Here is a 19,033-nt window from a genome sequence, read left to right as displayed (position 1 = left end):
AACATTACATATGACCTGATCAAAACCTATACATAAAACACATACCACATACATACATCTCAAGTTTACAAAGTAAACACATCACAATGAGGTTTACAAATCTCATAAAGATTCACCTTGGCTAAGTCATTTACACATGTGTCTATACCTTGTCTCCCTGTTAAATTTCCATGGTTCCTCTTCCTGCACATTAATTCAAGCATCAGTAGCCCAAGGAATTGAATAAGCATGAGTGTAAGTGAAAATAATAATAATATCCATATCAACATAATTCAAATTACATATCGTTTCCTACTCTTTCAATTATTCTACTTGAAATGTTAAGATACAAAAATCTGTATGTCATAAGCATCATCACCAATTTAATATTCATCCATCCATTATAAATCTATAGAAACAATTCAAAATTTGCACAAAATTTGATAATATCATGTCATAAAATTGCATCCAATATATGTTCAAGCATTTCTTACACAATTTTCAGTTTCTTTGTGCATATATAATTGTAAAACACTACCAAAGAATCAAAATCCATAGATGAGGCAAAATCTACTGTCCATATAAGTCTATCAAATATCAAATCTCGAATATCAAAATATAAATAAAACATCCATGCTATGATAGGTCAAGGTGAGGCCTCACAATATTCAATTCATCAACTCTCCATTCAACTATGATCTTCATGCCATCTTTTAGGGCTTCATATTATGAAATATTGTTTGTACAAGAAAATAGAATCTTGTGCATTTTAGGTAGTGAATACTTTTATGGTATTATAAATAATAGCGCCACACCAGATCCCTTTTGTGGATCAATTTTAGCAACCAATTATATAGTATGAGTAAGCATGTAGTGTCTCAATTTTTGGGAAGCAAATATGAATACCAAGCAAGCTTTCTCAATGATGCTACAATTTATTTCATAAGAAATTAGCATACAAAAGAGATAGTAGATAGTTTGTTCCTTGTTATCATTGTCTTCTTGAGCTAGCAAGATACTAAGAGATGACTCTATTGCTAAGATTTACAAAATGAGGGTCTTCCCATAGATAGGAGGCATAAGGATTAGTGGATTAGCAAGTTTTTTCTTCATATATGTTAGACTCTGATCATAATCTTTCCTCAAGTTATATTTCACACCTTTATGTAGAGTATTAGTAAAAGGTTGTGACTTATCCACCAACTGTGAGATGAATTTGCAAATGGATTGATGTCTTCCTTGCAAGCCCCTTGTCTAACTAATATTATGGGGTGGAGGTATGTCCATGATTACTTAAAATTTCTCTAGATCTACCTCAATTTCTTTCGTAGATATGATGTAACCAAGTAGTTTCTCAAAAGTTACACCAAATGCACATATCTTTGGGTTGAGTTTTAGATTGAATTTCTCCATATGATCTAAGATGGGCCCCAAATCTTGAAGATGAGTGTTGAATTTTGTACTCTTAACTAGGATGTCATTGATTTAGTCCTCCATATTCTTATGCATCATGTTCTAGAAGATTTTAGTAACTACCCTCTGATATGTGGTGTCAACATTTTTTAGACCAAATGGCATCACATTCCAATAGAAGGTTCCCCATGCATAAGTGAAAGTAGTCTTTTCTTGATCTTCATATGCAATTTTAATATTATTATAACTAGAAAAATTGTTCATGAGTAATGTAAGGAAGGCAAGAATAACTAGGGCCAAAGGCACACCCAACAATCTAACCAACCTTGTACAGTAAACAAAATAGAAGAAAACATAACAACACCACATAGAGAGAGAATGAAAACACTTTTATTGATTTATCAAATAAGCAACATACATGCCTAACTATAAGGTCTTCTAGGTTATGGCTAGATACAAAATACATTCAAGATCCAAGATCTAGCTTCACATTCACACTTCTAAACACATATGCAATAGACTTTCTCAGTCCTTCTAAATCTCCAATTTTTACTTCGCAAAATATTCTCTAACTCTAAGCCTAAACACCCTATTTATACTTGCCAAAATGATTTATAGAAGATTTTAGAGCATATAAAAATAGAAAAGCTAACCCTAAATGGTATGCACACATCCCAAGATAAGATATTATTATAAAAGTTATTATCAAAATTAATCACACAAGTTAGCTCCTATTAAAAACTAAAACACAAAAATCTTGTCAAAAATTCTAAAACTCAACATCAACAGGTTCACTCAGCACATGAAGGAATGCTTGGCAAATATTGGGTAACTTGACACCCACTGGATAGCTTGACGCACATTGTGGAACTTGACACACACTATAGAGTGAGATGGGATAACATGCTAATCAAAATTTTAACATGATGTGGGATAACTTCAACTTGGCTTATATGAAAAAATCATTGGCACTCGATAATTGCTGCAACTCAACAATGACTACAACTTAGAAACAACTAGCATAATGAATAGAAATGAGTAGGATAACACATCAACCTAGGATGCTCCTACATTAGACAACTAGGGTAGCAAGAAATGATTCTCTTGAATCATTGAGATGTCACAACCTAAGCTGAATCCAACTCAAATTGAGAAATCCATGTAGCATCTTCAACTAGTATATTCTTCCATTTCACCAAATATTCATAGTAGTCTTTTCATCTTACAATTTTACCAACTCTTTGATCCAATATCTATTTAACCTCTTTAATATATTTCTTAATATAATCATTAGGTACAACAACATCATCATCTAACTCATGATACTTATACAGATCAACAAGATATATCCATGTCATTAGGTAACTCAACTTCATAAGCATTACCACTATCAAAAAATTTCAAGATCTTACAAGCTCCAAACTTCTTCATCTTCATCTTATTGTATTTTCTAACAAAAAATCTTCCTTTCTTCAAATGAACCATCATCTCATCACCAACTTCAAAAGCATGATGTCTTCTAGACTTATTAGCATTCTCCTTATACTTTTGATTATTTTGTTCCAACTTTAGCTTCACTTTGTTATACAAAGATTCCATAAAACTAGAGAATTCTTCTCTTCTCTTCACAAAATATGTCCTTTAAATCTGATACTCCTTTAGCCTTCATTCTAGTAACAATCTCAAAAGTTGTCTTCCCTATACTTCTATTCACAAAATTATTATATGCAAACTTAGCTTTTACCAATACCATCTCACAATTATGTGATTCATCTCCAACTATGAATCTCAACAAATTATCTAAGCTTCTATTCATAACCTCAATCTATCCATTAGTCTGTGGATGGAGTGTAGTGTTGGAATTCATTAGAATAACTGGGGGGGGGGGGGGGTGTGGTGTGGTGGGAGGGTGAGGCATGAATCAATTAGTCAAGGTCCAAATGTCCAAATAAAACTTTTACAATTCAATGAACCCATACATCTTTCTTAACCATGCATGCATTCATTGTATATAAACAAAAACTGATATGTTACTAATAAATTAACATGTAGAGATGTAAAGCATAAAGCATAACACATCCATCATTACACATGACACAATGATTTAATGTGGAAACTCAATTTGGGAAAAACTACCAGTAACATGCTACTCCTTTCTCACTCTTCTCAACTCATTCCATCTTAAAGGCCAACCCTATTAAAGTTTACAAAACACACTATTAAATGTGACCCAGTTAAGGGATTTCAATCATCCTATTAAAAGTGAGCCTTTTTAGAGGACTTTAGGCCATTCACTTGGAATTCCACCCTATTAAAGGATTTTCCAATGACTGTTAAGTCAACCTTTCTCCAAAGGATTTACCCTAATTTGATACAGTCGTTAGAGAGTAACAATATAGTTTGATCTGATATAACTTACAACCTTACTTATAGATTATAGATCATTATTTAATCCTCAACTCTACTTATCTTTCAATCTTTGTAGTTTTGACAACTTGTTCACCCTACAAACATTCATCTTCATTAAGCCTTCTTGCTTAGCTCACTACTGCAAACTTTTCCTCTTGATTTTCTTGATGAAGAAAACCCTTCTTTCTTCGCCTTGTTAGATTTTCACATCAAAAAAGCTCTTTGACCTCTCCTACCAACCTTGCTTCATGAACACACATCCCTACATATAGGGAATTAGAAATTCTATTTCTCACTCATTATCCATCTCAAAAATTAGGGTTTTCAATGGATTAAGTAGAATACAATGTATCTACCCCATATCTTGTCTCCTCTAAAAAAGTTCTCCTAGAATCCATTTGAATTCACCTCCAAAATGGTTTACATAAGATTCTGTGCCTCCATCTCATCAATCTTATCTTCCTCCTAATTCACAAGTTCCAAGAAAGAAAACTTGTTGGCATTTATTTGGCAATTCTTTGATCTTTTTCATAATGTAGCAACTTGACATTATCAATTTACTAATGCTCAACACATACTGTGTTACTCGACATCTGTTGTAAAATTGTTCAGCATCAACTAGATGTTACTAGTGCTTCACACATACTAAAAATCACTTGGCATCTACTAACTTACTCAACAACTACTATAAATTTCTTTCACTCAGCTCCAACTAACTTTTTGCTGGGCTTTCACTTGCTTTACTTGACACTTTATATCAACTTAGTCAAGCTTAGCAAATGAACTTTTGTTCAATATTTTTCATTTGAACTTTCTAAGTGTAGCAAAACATTTTGTAACCCCAAGTAGATCATCAATAAATTATGTTATCACTGTCTTAACTGATTCTTGCACTTCAATACATAATCATAACTCAATCTTTCCTCTAGGTACTTTTCTTACATCTTGTTGATAAAATCCTCCTCATCAATCAACTAAGTAATAGTGCTTGAAACATATAAGAAATTGTCTTACCAACATATAGCAAGTTTGGCATCACTGACAAAAAAATGATTGAAAATACTTCTTACAACAATTTTCTAAATCAAATGATCTTTTCAATCATATATCAACAATGTCCCTCTTTGGCATTAATGACAAACCAAATTGATCAACTAGTCAAACCAATGATGAACTAACTAGATTAAAGTAGTAAGGTAATACCAAAAAGAAATCTTGTGAGTAAAGCTTCTCCCTCTATTAGGAAATCCTTCTTAGGTTACAAAATCTCACTTGTCTGATTCTCTTTTGTCATTGATCAACAAAATATTAGAATTTCTCCCTCTTTAGTTTCTCTGCTTCTAATCTTTTGATCTTCTGATGATGTACCTTCAATTTATTAAACTTCTTTTTTACTATACTTTCATCCAATGTAATTTCTTCCTCTAACTTGATCTTTTGCTTTGATCATCTCTCTCTTGATCAATATGCACTTGATCAATTTCTTGAACATTCTCCCTCTTTGACAACAATGCTAAAGACATGTACCCAACACTTGGCATATTTGTATATGTAGACATAGGCTTTTTTAGGCTCTTCAATTTTCTCCCCCTATCACCTCGCTTATGACTATTTTGAAATTTGAGCTCTATAATTACTTTAGACAATTTGCTAAAGTAAGATCCACTACATCAATTTGTCTAAAATGAATGTTAGTTTATTTGATGCAAGATACTCCCTCTATCTTTTACATAGCCTTTGATAGGGGTATCACCCCTAGTTTACCTCTTAGATACTCATAAGCATCCTTAGGTAATTCTTTGGTGAAGATATCAACAATTTTCTCCTTTGTGTTGATATATTCCATCTTCACCTCTTTGTCTTGAACCAATTCTCTTACATAATGATACTTTACTACAATGTGATTTGTCTTTATATGCATAACAATATTTTTTGATATGTTTATAGCACTTTTGTTATCACAATAAAGTATCTCTGGTTCAATAATTCTTCCTTCATTCCCTTTAGCAACTGTTTCATCTATACAATGTTTGTGCAATTGATAACAATAGCAACATACTCTGCTTCAGTAGTAGATTGTGAAGTACAACTCTACTTCTTTCTTGTCCATGTAACTAGTCTTCTACCTAAGAAGAATGCTCCTCCACTGGTTCTCTTTCTATATCAATATTTCTAGCCCAATCAACATAAATGTAGACTTTTAGTTCAAACTATTCATTCTTCTTATAGTATAAACCATACTCTTCTGTTCTTTTTAGGAATCTTATTATCCTTTTCACTACAATCAAGTGATTCTTTCTAGGATTAGTAAATAATCTAACAACTATCCTTAGAGCTAATGCAATATCAACTCTATTATGTACTACATATTGCACTTTTCCAATCATGGATCTATACAATGTTTATTCTTTGATAGTTTGAGTGTTGTTACCATAGGTGTACTTACTGGTTTTGAGTCCTCAAGTCCAAAAGTCTTCAGTATATCCTTAATATATTTTGACTCAGTGATATATACACCATACTTCATTTGATATACTTGCAATCCCACAAAGAATTTGATCTCACTAATCATTGACATTTCAAACTCTTGCTTCATCTAATTTGCAAAATCTTTACACAAAGCATCTTGTCCTCCAAATATCATGCCATCAAAAAATATCTTAGATAATAGTATACTATTTTCTATTTCTATCTTAATGTACAAATTGTTGTTATCATATGTCCTTTCAAATCTGATCTTAACAAGATAAGTATGAAGTCCTCATACTATGCTCTTGGTGCTTGTTTGAATCCATACAGGGCTTTGCACAATTTCCATACGATTTTTTTACTATTTTTATCCATAAATCCTTGTAGATATTCTATGTGAATCTCTTCCTCTAATATTCCATTTAGAAATATAGACTTGACATCTATCTGGTAAACTTTGAAACCTTTGTAAGTAGCATAAGCAAGTATAATTCCTACTCCTTCCATTCTTGCAACAGGGGAAAATGTTTCACCATAGTACATTTCTTCTTCTTGAGCATACATTTTGCAAACTAGTCTTTCTTTGTTTCTTGTTGCTTTACCATTCTCATCTAGCTTGTTCCTGAATACCAATTTTGTGCCAATCACATTCTTGTCCTCTAGTCTTGGAACTAGGCTCCAAGTCTTTTTCTTTTCTATTTGTTGAATTTCCTCTTCCATAGCCTTATACCAATCATCATCTTCCAATGCATATCTCACTATCTTAGGTTCCTTCATGCTTAACAAACATGATTCTCCTCTCAATATATTTCTTCTCATTGGCCTTGCATCTTTGTCTCTAATGATTTGATCTATAAGATGGTGGCTTTTAACATATTTTGACAATCTAGGCTCAGCTCCTATGGCTACATTCTATCTTTTAGCTTTAGTATCACTATGTGCATCTCTTTCATGTATGCTAATCTTAGAGTTAGATTGTGCATTTTATTCATTTTGCAACTTGGCATCTAAATGCAACTCGACAGTTGTTGAAACTTGCTATTGATTTGTTGCATGATTTGTGACATCTTCTTCAATAGTATGCAAATGCCTTGTAATCTTTTGGTTTGTTTGTAGGTTCAACTTCATGTGCTTCTGTAAACTCATCAAAATTCACATGTGCACTTTCCACAATTTTGTTAGTGCTAGTAATTAAACACTTGTAAGCTTTACATCTTGTGGGGTAACCAAGGAATATAACTTCTTCATTCTTTGCATCAAACTTTCCACTCCTAACATTTTGAGAATATATCATTTTCTTTCAAATACCTTAAAATATTTCACATTAGGTGGATGACCATACCATAGTTCAAAAGGTGTTGAGTGCGTACCTTTCTTTACTTGTACATGGTTCAGAGTGTATATTGTAGTACTGACTACTTCTCTCCAATTTTTTAGGGCAACATTTTTCTCCATCATTAGTGTTCTAGCATAGTCCATCATAGATCTATTTCTTCTTTTACCAATTCCATTTTGTGGAGGAGTCCTTGGTGTTGATGTCCATCTCTTGATTCCTTTGTCATTGTAGAAGACCTCAAATTCATGTGAAATGAATTCACGTCCTCTGTTTGATCTCAAAAACTTCAAGCTCTTACCTATTTCTTTCTCAAATCTTTCCAAGAACCATTTAAACATTTGAAAAGAATTTGATTTCTATTTTAAAAACATAATAGTTATCATTCTAGAGTAATAATCAACAAGAAACACAATATACCTATCTCCTTAGTAGCTTTACACTTCAACATGTCCACACAAATTAGTATGAACAATTTCAAATATTTCTTTAGAGGTATATGCTTTAATTTTAAAGCTTGACTTTTGTCATCTTGCCTAGCTGACATTGTTTGCACATTATGTTTTCTAGTTTCTTCAACTTAGGAAAACTTTAAACTCTTTTCATGTTACTTATACTAATTAGATTATCAAAGTTAACATGACATAGTTGCTAGATACAATTGTGCAATTATGTGTTGTCTTTGATGTTACACAAATGTCATATCAATTATTAGATAGAGTCTATTGAGCTTAGTTGGTCAGCAAAGAAAAGGACAAAGTCTACCAAGCTCAAATGGTCAACAAAGTGATTTATAGAGTCTACCAAGCATTTCTAGAAGTAACACTATGGAAATAGTTTCCACCAAGCTCACTCAGGTATTGAAGAATTTTATGGCAAAAGTCAATTTCTATAGAGCTCAAAAGGTTAGTGAAGGAAAGATAGTGTTATCGAGTTCACTCGGTCTCCAAAGGATTTTGCAGAGTTCACAGTGTTTATCAAGCTTTAGTTGGTTAACACTGGAAATCCTTTTTGGAGTAGTGTTTATTGAGCAGGGTCAGCCAATGAAGGATTTTATTATTTTGGGAAATAAATTTTAATTGTTTCATGTAAAGTTTGTAGCCGACTGATGTAATGATTATTGGTAATTATAACTTGTCAATTAGCTGACTAGACAATTTGTAAGGTATAAATAAAAGGTTAAGTTATGAAATTAAAAGTATGGATTAATGAATGAGTGAGCATACAAATGGAGTTAATTGTGTGAAGAGGAAAGTGTGAGAAAATCTAGAAGAAGGATCAGATATCCTTGAAGAGCAACAAAGATGTATTCGATTAGAGAGGATCTAGTGAAGTAGAGTAGAGATCTATAACAACAAAGATCAGTTGCATCTCATTCAGGTCACTTCCTTATTACTTTTTCATCATCATAGTAGTGATTCCTAAATATCTTAATAGATTTGGTTTAACAACCATTTTTGTAAACTCTCTAACAAGGTGGACAGTTCTATTGAATTGTTCTTAAGTCATCTAGCAAGGCCACTCCTAGCAGGGTGTTTAAATCCTCTAACAGGGTCACACCTAATAGTGTGTTTTGTAACTTTTAATAGGGTTGGCTCCTAATAGGGCTCACTTCATAAGAGTGAAAATTGGTAGCTAGTTACTTGGTGGTTTTTCCCATATTGGGTTTCCATGTTAAAACCGGTGTCTCTTGTGTTGATGTTATTTCTTTTATGCATGCATGTTAAATATTTGTGAATGCTTAATAAGTTAACATAAATCTACTAAGTTATAGCATTTTTTTGTGTGTCTACTAAGTGATAGCAGTAACTAAGTTTATAAGAAATTTAAGGGATCTATGGATTTATTTTTGAGGTAACTAATTCACCCTCCCTCTGAGTTACTCCATCTATATTTCCAATAATTAGTATCCAAAATTTTTGAACTTATAGAAGGATTTCAAGGATCTAAGCTAAAGATCAAGATGTATTACAAGAGGGAAATTCTAAGGCTTAATAGGGATAATTTTCAGCATGGAAAGGTCTCATGAGACTCCATCTGGCTTCCATTGGAGATAAAAAATTGAAATATCTTGATGAAGAATATGCGAATCCTTCTGGTACACTATCTATCAATGACATTGTTGAGAGGAAGACTCATAACACCATGATGATAGACATTGCATTTTCCCTAAGGTATGAAAAATTTCATGATGTTAAGGACTACAAAACTGCCTTTGAAATGTGGAACAAGCTGAAAGATATCTATGGAGGTGATGATAATGTGAGAAGAGCCAAAGTAGAAAGTCTAAGAGGAAAATTTGATCAAATGAGGATGAGAGAGGATGAAAACATTGCCAAATATGTTGAAAGAGTCAAAGTAGTTGTCAGTGCAATCAAGGCTTCGGGAGAAGAAATTGAGGAGAAAATAGTTGTAAGTAAAGTTCTTAGAACATTACTTTCTATTTATGTAATTAGAGTTTCTGCTATTCAAGAAAGAAGATGTGAAGCAAATCATAAGATAAATTTAGAAGCAATAGCAAGAATATTGACTGCACTTGAGCTAGATAACTATGATAACTATGTTCCAGCTTCAGAGAACATTGAGTCAACATTTTAAGCCAAGCTTTCACTCAAAGAAAAAGGAAAAAAGATAAAGGAATCTCAGTCAGAAAGTGAAGAAGAATCAAATTAGAGTTTTGATAGTGATCTTGAGGTGGTTGAAGCTCTTCTTGCAAGGAAATATTCTAGAGGCATTAGAAAATACAAAGGTAAGGTTCCTCTAATTTTTTTTTTCGTGTGAGAAAACTGGACATATTGCTGCTAGGTGCCCAAAAAAGCAAAACAAGGATGAGAAGAAAGGTCACAATTGCAATGGAAAAATAGACTTCAAATTATTCAATGACAAAGGTAAGAAAACATGTTTCATGGCTAAGGATTCTAATGATTCTAATGATGGTAAAGATAAAATTGTTTACATGCTATGAAAGATGAATCTGATAATGATGAGGAAGATAAAATGGTAGTTTTCTCTCACGTGACCAAAAATGATACATGGATAATAGATAGTGGTTGTTCTCATCATTTGATTGGTGACAAAACTATGTTTGAACAATTTGAAGACTATGATGGTGGAAGTGTGAGATTTGGTAATAATGAACCTTGTTCCATAAAAGGAAGAGGAAGAAACTCACTAACTAAAGAGCTTGTATGAGATAATGCCTATTGGATCAAAGGTCTAAAACACAATTTTTTGAGTGTGGCATAGCTAATCAGTATTGGATTCAAAGTGGAATTCATGCATGGAAAAGCAAGACTGCTAGATGAAAAAGGAAAGCTAATTGGATCAGGCATACAAACAAAAGGTAACTTGTTCTATCTTGAGCTTGGTGAATGATCATGCTTTATTGCTCAAGTAGAAGAAAGTTGGTTATGGCATAGAAGGATATGTCATGTGAAATTTGATATCCTGGTGAAAATAGGCAAATTTAGAAAAGTAAGAGGCATTCCTAGTATAAAGAAACTTGATGTTGGTCTATGCAAGAATAGTCAGATTGGTAAGATGGGAAAGACTAACTTTAAGAGTAATAACTATCAATCTAAAGAAGTTTTAGAAATTGTGCATACTGATTTGTGTGGACCTATTGGATTTGAAAGCTATACTGGAGAAAAGTTTTTCATTCTTTTTGTTGATGATTACTCTAGAATGATGATTGTCATGTATCTAAGAGAGAAATTAGAAGCTTTTGAGAAGTTTAAATGGTATTTTTCTAGAGTAGAGAAGGAAACAGGGAAAAGACTAAAATGTTTGAGGTTAGACAGAGGTGGTGAATACATCTCCCATGAGTTCAAAAACCTTTTCATTGAAAGGGGAATCAAAAGATAGGTATCAACACTTGGAACTCCCAAGAAAAATGGAATAGCCGAAAGGAGGAATAGATCTATCATGGATTATGTAAGAACTTTAATGATTGAAAAGACCATTTCTATCAAATATTGGAAGGAAGCTATCAGCAATACAGTTCATACCTTAAACTGAGTATAGCTTAAGAAGGACTCATTCAAAACTCCTTATGAGTTACGCTATGGCTATAAACCCAATGTAAGTTACCTAAAAGTATTTGGAAGTAAATGTTATCTTTTGAAAGAATCTAGAAAAGGTAAATTTGGTGTGAAGGGTGATGAAGGAATATTTTTGGGATATTCTTGCAAGAGTAAATCATATAGATGTTTGAATTTGTCTACTCACAAAGTCATAGAAAGTGCACATGTGAAAGTTGATCAGTTTGTAGAAAGGACTAAAGAAGAAAGAAAAAAGGAGCTAGAAGATTATTGGAGATTTTTTTTTATTGAACCTAATAGAGTACTAGATACACCTATCAATCAGGAAACTTCTACTCTCAAGTCTTCTATCACTGAGTTGCAAGAAGTTCAAACTAAGCTACAGGAACTTGAGTCAGATTCAAATGCTACCGAGCCAATGCCTATCGAGTTTGAAGGACCCAAGAAATAGTCAAATCAGCCATAATAGCCAAAACTTGAAGTTGAAATACAAGAGGATGACAATGCAACTCATTCAAAAGGAAAGGAGCCTGTATTAGCCAAGTGTGTCAGGAGACATCATGCACTAGATCAAATCATTAGAGATAAATCTAAAGGTACTATGACAATAAGTAAGTGAAAAGGTACTTGTTTACTTGCTAATTTTGAACCTAGAAATGTCAAAGATGCATTAGAAAATGAAAGTTGGATTGAGGCTATGAATGAAGAGATAGAGAAAATAGAGAAGAACAAAACATGGACTCTTGTACCTAGGCCTAAAGATAAGAATATGATTGGAACTAAGTGAGTATTAAAAAATAAGTTGAATGAAGATGGTAAGGTGTGAAGGAACAAAGCTAGACTGATATGTAAAGGATACTCTCAAGAAGAAGGAATAGACTATGGAGAGACTTTTTCTCCTATTGATGTAGTACCTAAAAAATGGGCTAATGTCTAACATACTATGAGAAAATCACAAACTCAATGATCATACATTAACACCCTCTAGTCGACCATGAAATCAAAACTAATAAAGAATGGAACACAAGGTTAGAAACCCCCTCTTTCATTTGTAGCTCCCATGTCCTTCTTTCTTCTCTATGTTATGTAGCTCCAAATTGCCTATAATGCACATAATTTTGAAGAAAAAGTCTATGATATGGATAATGCTATGAGAATAATTGAATTTGTGATTTGAATGTGAGAGAAAGAGACAAGAAAAGAGAAAACTAGGGACCTAAAATGGGAGAAACAATGCTCATTTTATAATCAACACATAAAGTGAGAGCATTGGATTTGTCACCTTGGATATGCGATGTGGCAAGAGATTCCTTTGAGAATCCATGATGCATATGACACAAGATGCCAAGTATAAGATTCTATGATGCATGGAAGTAAAACTTGGCTAAATGTGGGAGAGAATCTATGACACATCATAAGACACCTCAAGCCCATTTAAAGCCAAGAATCTATGAAAAAGGGAGCTAAAGATATACATGCATAAGGGAATAAGAATATTGGATTATGATATATCTTAGCAAAATTTCAAAGGAGAATCCATGAGGTGTCACACCCGTGTGTCATGATCATATCAATATTTAATAGAATATTTGAATTAAAAATCCTTTGTTCCACAAAATAAAAATGAGTGAAAATGGGATTAATGGTAGAAATTGTGACTTAGGAAATTAAGAATTTCCATGGTTTGTGAATGATAAATCAATTAATTAATAAAATAAATTAATTGATTGAGGATGAAAGTTAGGAAGAATAATTAGGAAGAATGATAGGATTAAATAATGGCTTATTTAATCCTATAGAGAAAATTAGTAAATGATTGGCCAAATTGATTAAATAAGTGCGACAATATCCTTTGGTGAAAATATGAGGATGATGTGGATCGATTGTGATGATGAAAAATAGACTAAATCCATGGTCAAATTGATTGATTGATCAAAATTGATAACATGCCAAGGAGACATGACATGAACTAAAGACATGTAACATTTAATTGATATCGTAAATGCTACAAGATTGAAATTGATTGATAAATATGATCATAATAATATTGAAAAACATAGTAAATATTATTAAAGTGGTTTGATGATGTCATGATCTAACACTAAGAGCCTAAAAAATGTCAAGATTAGATGACATTAATGATAGTTTGACCTAGCACTGAGAGCCATGACAATACCAAGGTTAGATTGATAGGATTTGATAGATTGATAGGTTTCCAAGGCACTAAAAGCCATGACAATGCCTAAGATCAGATAAATGATGATTGATTTTGGATGTTTGATATGTTTCATGATTATTAGGACTAGTTTTGGCTATAAGAATGATTTTGGGTGATTTCAAGTTGATATGATGTGATTCCAAGTTGATCTAATATGATTTTTGATGATGTTGAAATGGTTCCAAAATGATGTGAAAGAGGATATGAATGATGATAGACATTTTTGAGATACAATGAGGTTGGCCAAAAGATCAAAGTTAGTGGAATGAGAAAATGAGATGAATTAGTATGAAGAAGTGACATCAATTCAGGGGCCCGAGAGTATTTTCAATGGTTATCAATCAAGATAGTGAAAAAATAATTAAAATGATAGTTCAATTTATTTTTGAAAAAGATAAAAATCCAATGCAATTGATGGTTTGTAAATTGGAGTTGAAATGCAAAAGTTATGGCCTCTAGAGTGCAACATAGGGGCTCCAAGAGTAGTTCTGGGCATCCTACTGCCCCAAGTGCACCCAAAACCCACCCAAGAGTGCCCAGTACACAATTGATAAGCCCAAGTCTACTCAGAAAATAAAGAATGTGCCCTAGAAGGCTCTAGGGGCCAAAAAACAACCCGACTAGACTCAAAATGACTTGAAACTTTGTATGCATGCCCCAAATTGTGGAAAGAGGTTATAACATGAGTGAAATCAGTCAAACATGGTTAAATTTGGTCAAAATTGGTCAAACAAAGGTAAGATCAAGGCTAGACTAGGTGGAAAGCCCTAGAAGGTTGACAGATAGTGTAGGATGATGCAAGAATGTGCAAGATGAAGATGATTTGGTGCATCAAAACACATGATAATGGTGATGAATGAAGACATGAATGAAAGAAGACCAAAGCGATGAAATTAGGATCAATTGGAATGAGGTGAAGACTATTTCTTTCTAAGAGTTTACTATATGTCTAATGGAGCTTCATTTTGATCAAACCGTAGATGCAAACCATTTTTGAGCATCTACATTTTGCCCCTCTTTGATACAATTTTATTTAGATAATTTGGTCAAATAAAAATGATGAGAAGGTCATAACAACATGCCCTAGTAGGAATACTATATACGGGTGCCCCCTCGAGAAATTGATTGAGATATGCATATGATAGGTCGATTTGTCGATAATGAGATGCAAGGTAGCGAATGAAGAAGACATAGTAGATGGAGGAGATGAGATGAGGAATACTTAGTATGATGGAAATAATTTTTCTTTTGTAAAGTGCACTATATTTAAAATGGAGCTTTTTTTGATATGGAAAATGGAATGCGACGCATCATGGCATAAAGGGCTAGAGTGCAAAATGCAAACCTTTTGCGTAAACAAGCACCATGTAGACAAAAAATGACCTTGTCCTTCCTAAGGCATATATACATTCCTTAGACTCTCAAAGTTACATTGAAATAGACAAAAAATAAAAAAGACCATGAACCATCCCGACCACTCTCATAGATCAGTTTATATCATCGAGTGGCATAGGAACATGATCAAATAAAAATAAAGAAAAAATAAATTACTCACTAAATAGCGTGAGCCAATAGCTATTCTTGTCCATTACTACTTTATTTTTTAGTGTTTTAGGTCTATAGATAATGTTTGATAGGTTGATGATGTGATAATTTTGGTTGTGGATTCAGTTGATAGGTTCATAGTGACATGTTGGATTGACTGTCAGTTCAGATTTCTTAGATAGTGTGATTGTCTTGAAAGTGTAGGGCTTTGAGTTTCAATCTACAAAGAGCAAGTGTGAACACAAAAGGGGTGGTTATCCACAATGAATATTTATAAGGTTTAATGCAGAATTTTTGTGGGCTTTGTGATTTTTAGAGGTTTTGAGGATATTTGATGCTTATCCTCAGATGCCTTTTCATCATTGAAAACATCCATAGTCTTACACGTAGGTACCATAGTACTAGGAAGACATATTCACAATGGTTTGAATCCAAGCGCTAAATTAGGAGGTCATCCATTTGTAGTGATAGGTTCAATTATACCTTATTTTTGCATGATAGTAAACCCAAGTCCATACTTGCTAGGAGATATCAAAGTGGGTTTTTGTTCTGCTTTTACTTTCTTAATACATATAGATGTATTCTCATTGATAGAACTGGAATTTTTTTTACTAATCTCTAAATGTTGTGCTTGAAATAGTTGTGATTTACCATAAGATTGGGGAGAAAGTGGTGACTCCATAATGTGAGATACTTGAGACATAAAGTACTCTCCACACCTATTATCTTCAATAATCATCTTTTCCTTGGCCTTACTAAGGAGTATATCTACATCCACATATTTAGAGGAATATGTGGGTTATGCTTCATTGTTTTTTGGGACTTGATATGTAATAGAATCTCTTAGATTAGTACAAAATTGGAAAGGATCTAGATTGCCAAGGATGGTAACCTCCACATTTGTATAGGAGAATTTTAGACATTGATGATATGTAGTGGGCACTACTTTCATAACATGAAGCCAAGGGCATCCTAGTATCATGTTGCAATTAATTTTGATATCTAGGACATGGAATAATGTGTCCTCAGTAGCTAGCCCAACTCTGATAGGTAAGATGATGACCCCCATAGAGAAGCATTCACCATCATCATAGGATATGATTGTGATCCTTCGAGAGGGATCCACATCATTTTCAAAATAACCCAAACATTTGACCACTTTAAGTGTATAGATATTCAATCCTGCTCCTCCATCTATCAAGACACATTTGACTTTAAAGTTTTGGAAAAATACTTCAAGGTGAAGGAGATCATTATGGTTTGGTCTATTTTTAGGAATATCCTGAGGGGAGAAGGTGATATGTTGTGATGCAGATAGGTTCCCCACCATGGCTTGGAACTGGGAAAAATTGATGTTATCTAGGACTATTGACTCCTTAAGGGCTTGTTCCAAGATCTTATGATGTTGGGGAGATGCATGTAGTAGGTCCAAGATGGATATTTGCATAGGGGTCTTGCCGAGCTCTTCAACAAGGCTATAATTAGATGAAGTAGGAGTAGTAGGTCTAATAGGGGGTGCAGGTCTAGTAGAAGTAGTAGGTCTAGATGGGGCTCTAGGTAGGGTGATCTTGGTATGACATATAAAGATAGAACAATAAGGATCTTTAGCCTTCAATTTGAATGTAGATATGTGGGAACTAGACTCATTAAAGAAATTTATGGTGTAGTCATATCCAGTGCATGTGTAATTCACATTACCTTGTGAGTTTGAGTTTGAACTTGGGGGTTTCTCTTTGTCATGATTACTCAAAGGATCTTTGAATATAGTGTGATAAGAGTTTGATGCTAGGAATGACAGATCAATTTTGATTACACCATCATCAATTAGGTCTTGTATTGCATGCTTTAGTTGGAAACATGATGAGGTCTTATGTCCTTTGGTGTTATGGTAATAGCAATACTTTTTGTCATCCCACCAATCAGCTTTAGTCAATAGTTCATCTTTGATCAGGGGTAATTGTAGGAAGTTATTACTGAATAACTATTGTAGTGCAATCTCAAGAGGTATCCCTAATGGTGTGAATTTCCTATCCTTGGTTCTAGGATGTCTTCGGGGTTTGTCTTGTGCTGAAATCTCAGTTTTTGTTGTTGAGGTGTTTTTGGATTAGGAGTTTGTGAATTCATAGGGTTTGCACCTTTCAAAGTCAATTAAGGTTGTGTTGTGCTAATTTTTTATGCATCCATGATACCATCATTGGTCACATTCTTGTTTTTGGAGAAAAATTTTGCCTTCTCATTAGAGGAGTTGGTGTTTTTATTTTCCTTGTTTATCTTGAGGATTCCCTTTTGGATAAGAGCATCCTCATTACTAGCCCCTTCTTTCATCAGTTTGGAAATGGTGCTTGGATTCTTGATTTTGAGCTCATACATTAAGTTTGGGACTAAATTTTCAATGCACAACTTAAATTGTTATTCTTCAGGAATGTCTAGTGAACATTGACTAACTAAGCTTCTCTAGCATAGTAAGAATGTGATAAATGGTTCTCCTATCTTTTGTTTAGTTGAGAACAAATTAGAAAGTGTCACCTCATTCATAATGTTAAAGGAAAAGTGGTAGATGAACTTGTCTACTAGCTTCTACCAAGATTTGATAGTACCAAGAAGTTTGGAGTACCATTCAAGTGTGGGCCCACCTAGAGAATGAGGGAACAATCTCATGAGGTAAGTGGGCTCCTCACTAAGTTCAGTACAAGAGGCATATAATTATCAGATGTGATCAATAGGGTTGCCTTTTCCTTGGTATTTTTCAAACCTTGGAGCGTTAAAGTATTTTGGGAATGGAGGCATACATAGAATTTTGTCAAATGGATAAGGACATAGGTCCGTTTCTATATATAGAGCCTATTTCTTTTGGACTCCCAATGCCTCAACTTGTTTGGAAAGTTGGTTGAATTGTTGTAAGAGCTCTTCATTAGGGTTTTACATGATAGTCTTTCCTTCAAGTCCTTTGTACCTATGAGTAGACCTTTTTCTATTGTAGGAACTATGTCTACTCAGTTCTATCATTTTTGTGTTTGATGAATATGGTGATGTGTCACTAGGTGGTGGAGTATATTGGCACCTCAAAGACAAAAGGGGCCCTATTGTGATACATGTTGGGGTACTTGTTGTGGTATTTGATGTGGCACTTGTTGTGGTATCGACTGTGATTGATGTACCATGTGTTGTTGTTGTTAGGATACCTCTGTTTGTTGCATGTGAGGCCATGTATGTGATTTTTGTTGTAAAGACATCTCGTGCAGTTGTTGTGGCACATGCTATTGTTGTTGTAGAAAATGTTGTTGATATGAAATTTGTTGCTCAAGTCATCTTTGTTATTTTGATTGTTGGAATACCAATTGTTGCTCAAGTTGATATGCAAGCTTGAGTTTCTCTTGTTGCTTAGGAAACACGACTTGTTGTTGTTGGAATTTTTGTTGAAACTATTGTTGATATATTGTGTGTAAGTCAAGTGGGTTTAAATTGGATTGTATGTTAGGGATGTTGGATCCTTGCACCACCTGAGGTTGTTGTTGTTGTGGTTGAGGTTGCTATTGATTTGTTGAATGTGTGTTGGAAACATTAGGTCCTTGGACTATTGTGGGTTGATGTTGTTGGGGTAGTTGGTTATGTCCTTGTGAATTGACC

General features: G+C 33.6%; 1 pseudogene; it reads left to right on the top strand.

Annotated features, from left to right (window-relative positions):
• Positions 1–18,773, top strand: part of LOC149536948 (protein TRANSPARENT TESTA 9-like) — a 128,987-nt pseudogene extending 110,214 nt beyond the window's left edge.
• The last annotated feature ends 260 nt before the right edge of the window (positions 18,774–19,033 follow it).

The sequence above is a fragment of the Cupressus sempervirens genome, chromosome 10 (genome assembly GCF_028749045.1).
Source record: "Cupressus sempervirens isolate cs-2001-9-10 chromosome 10, ASM2874904v1, whole genome shotgun sequence".
Taxonomy (NCBI): domain Eukaryota; kingdom Viridiplantae; phylum Streptophyta; class Pinopsida; order Cupressales; family Cupressaceae; genus Cupressus; species Cupressus sempervirens.
This window is presented reverse-complemented; position numbering and strand designations above follow the sequence as displayed.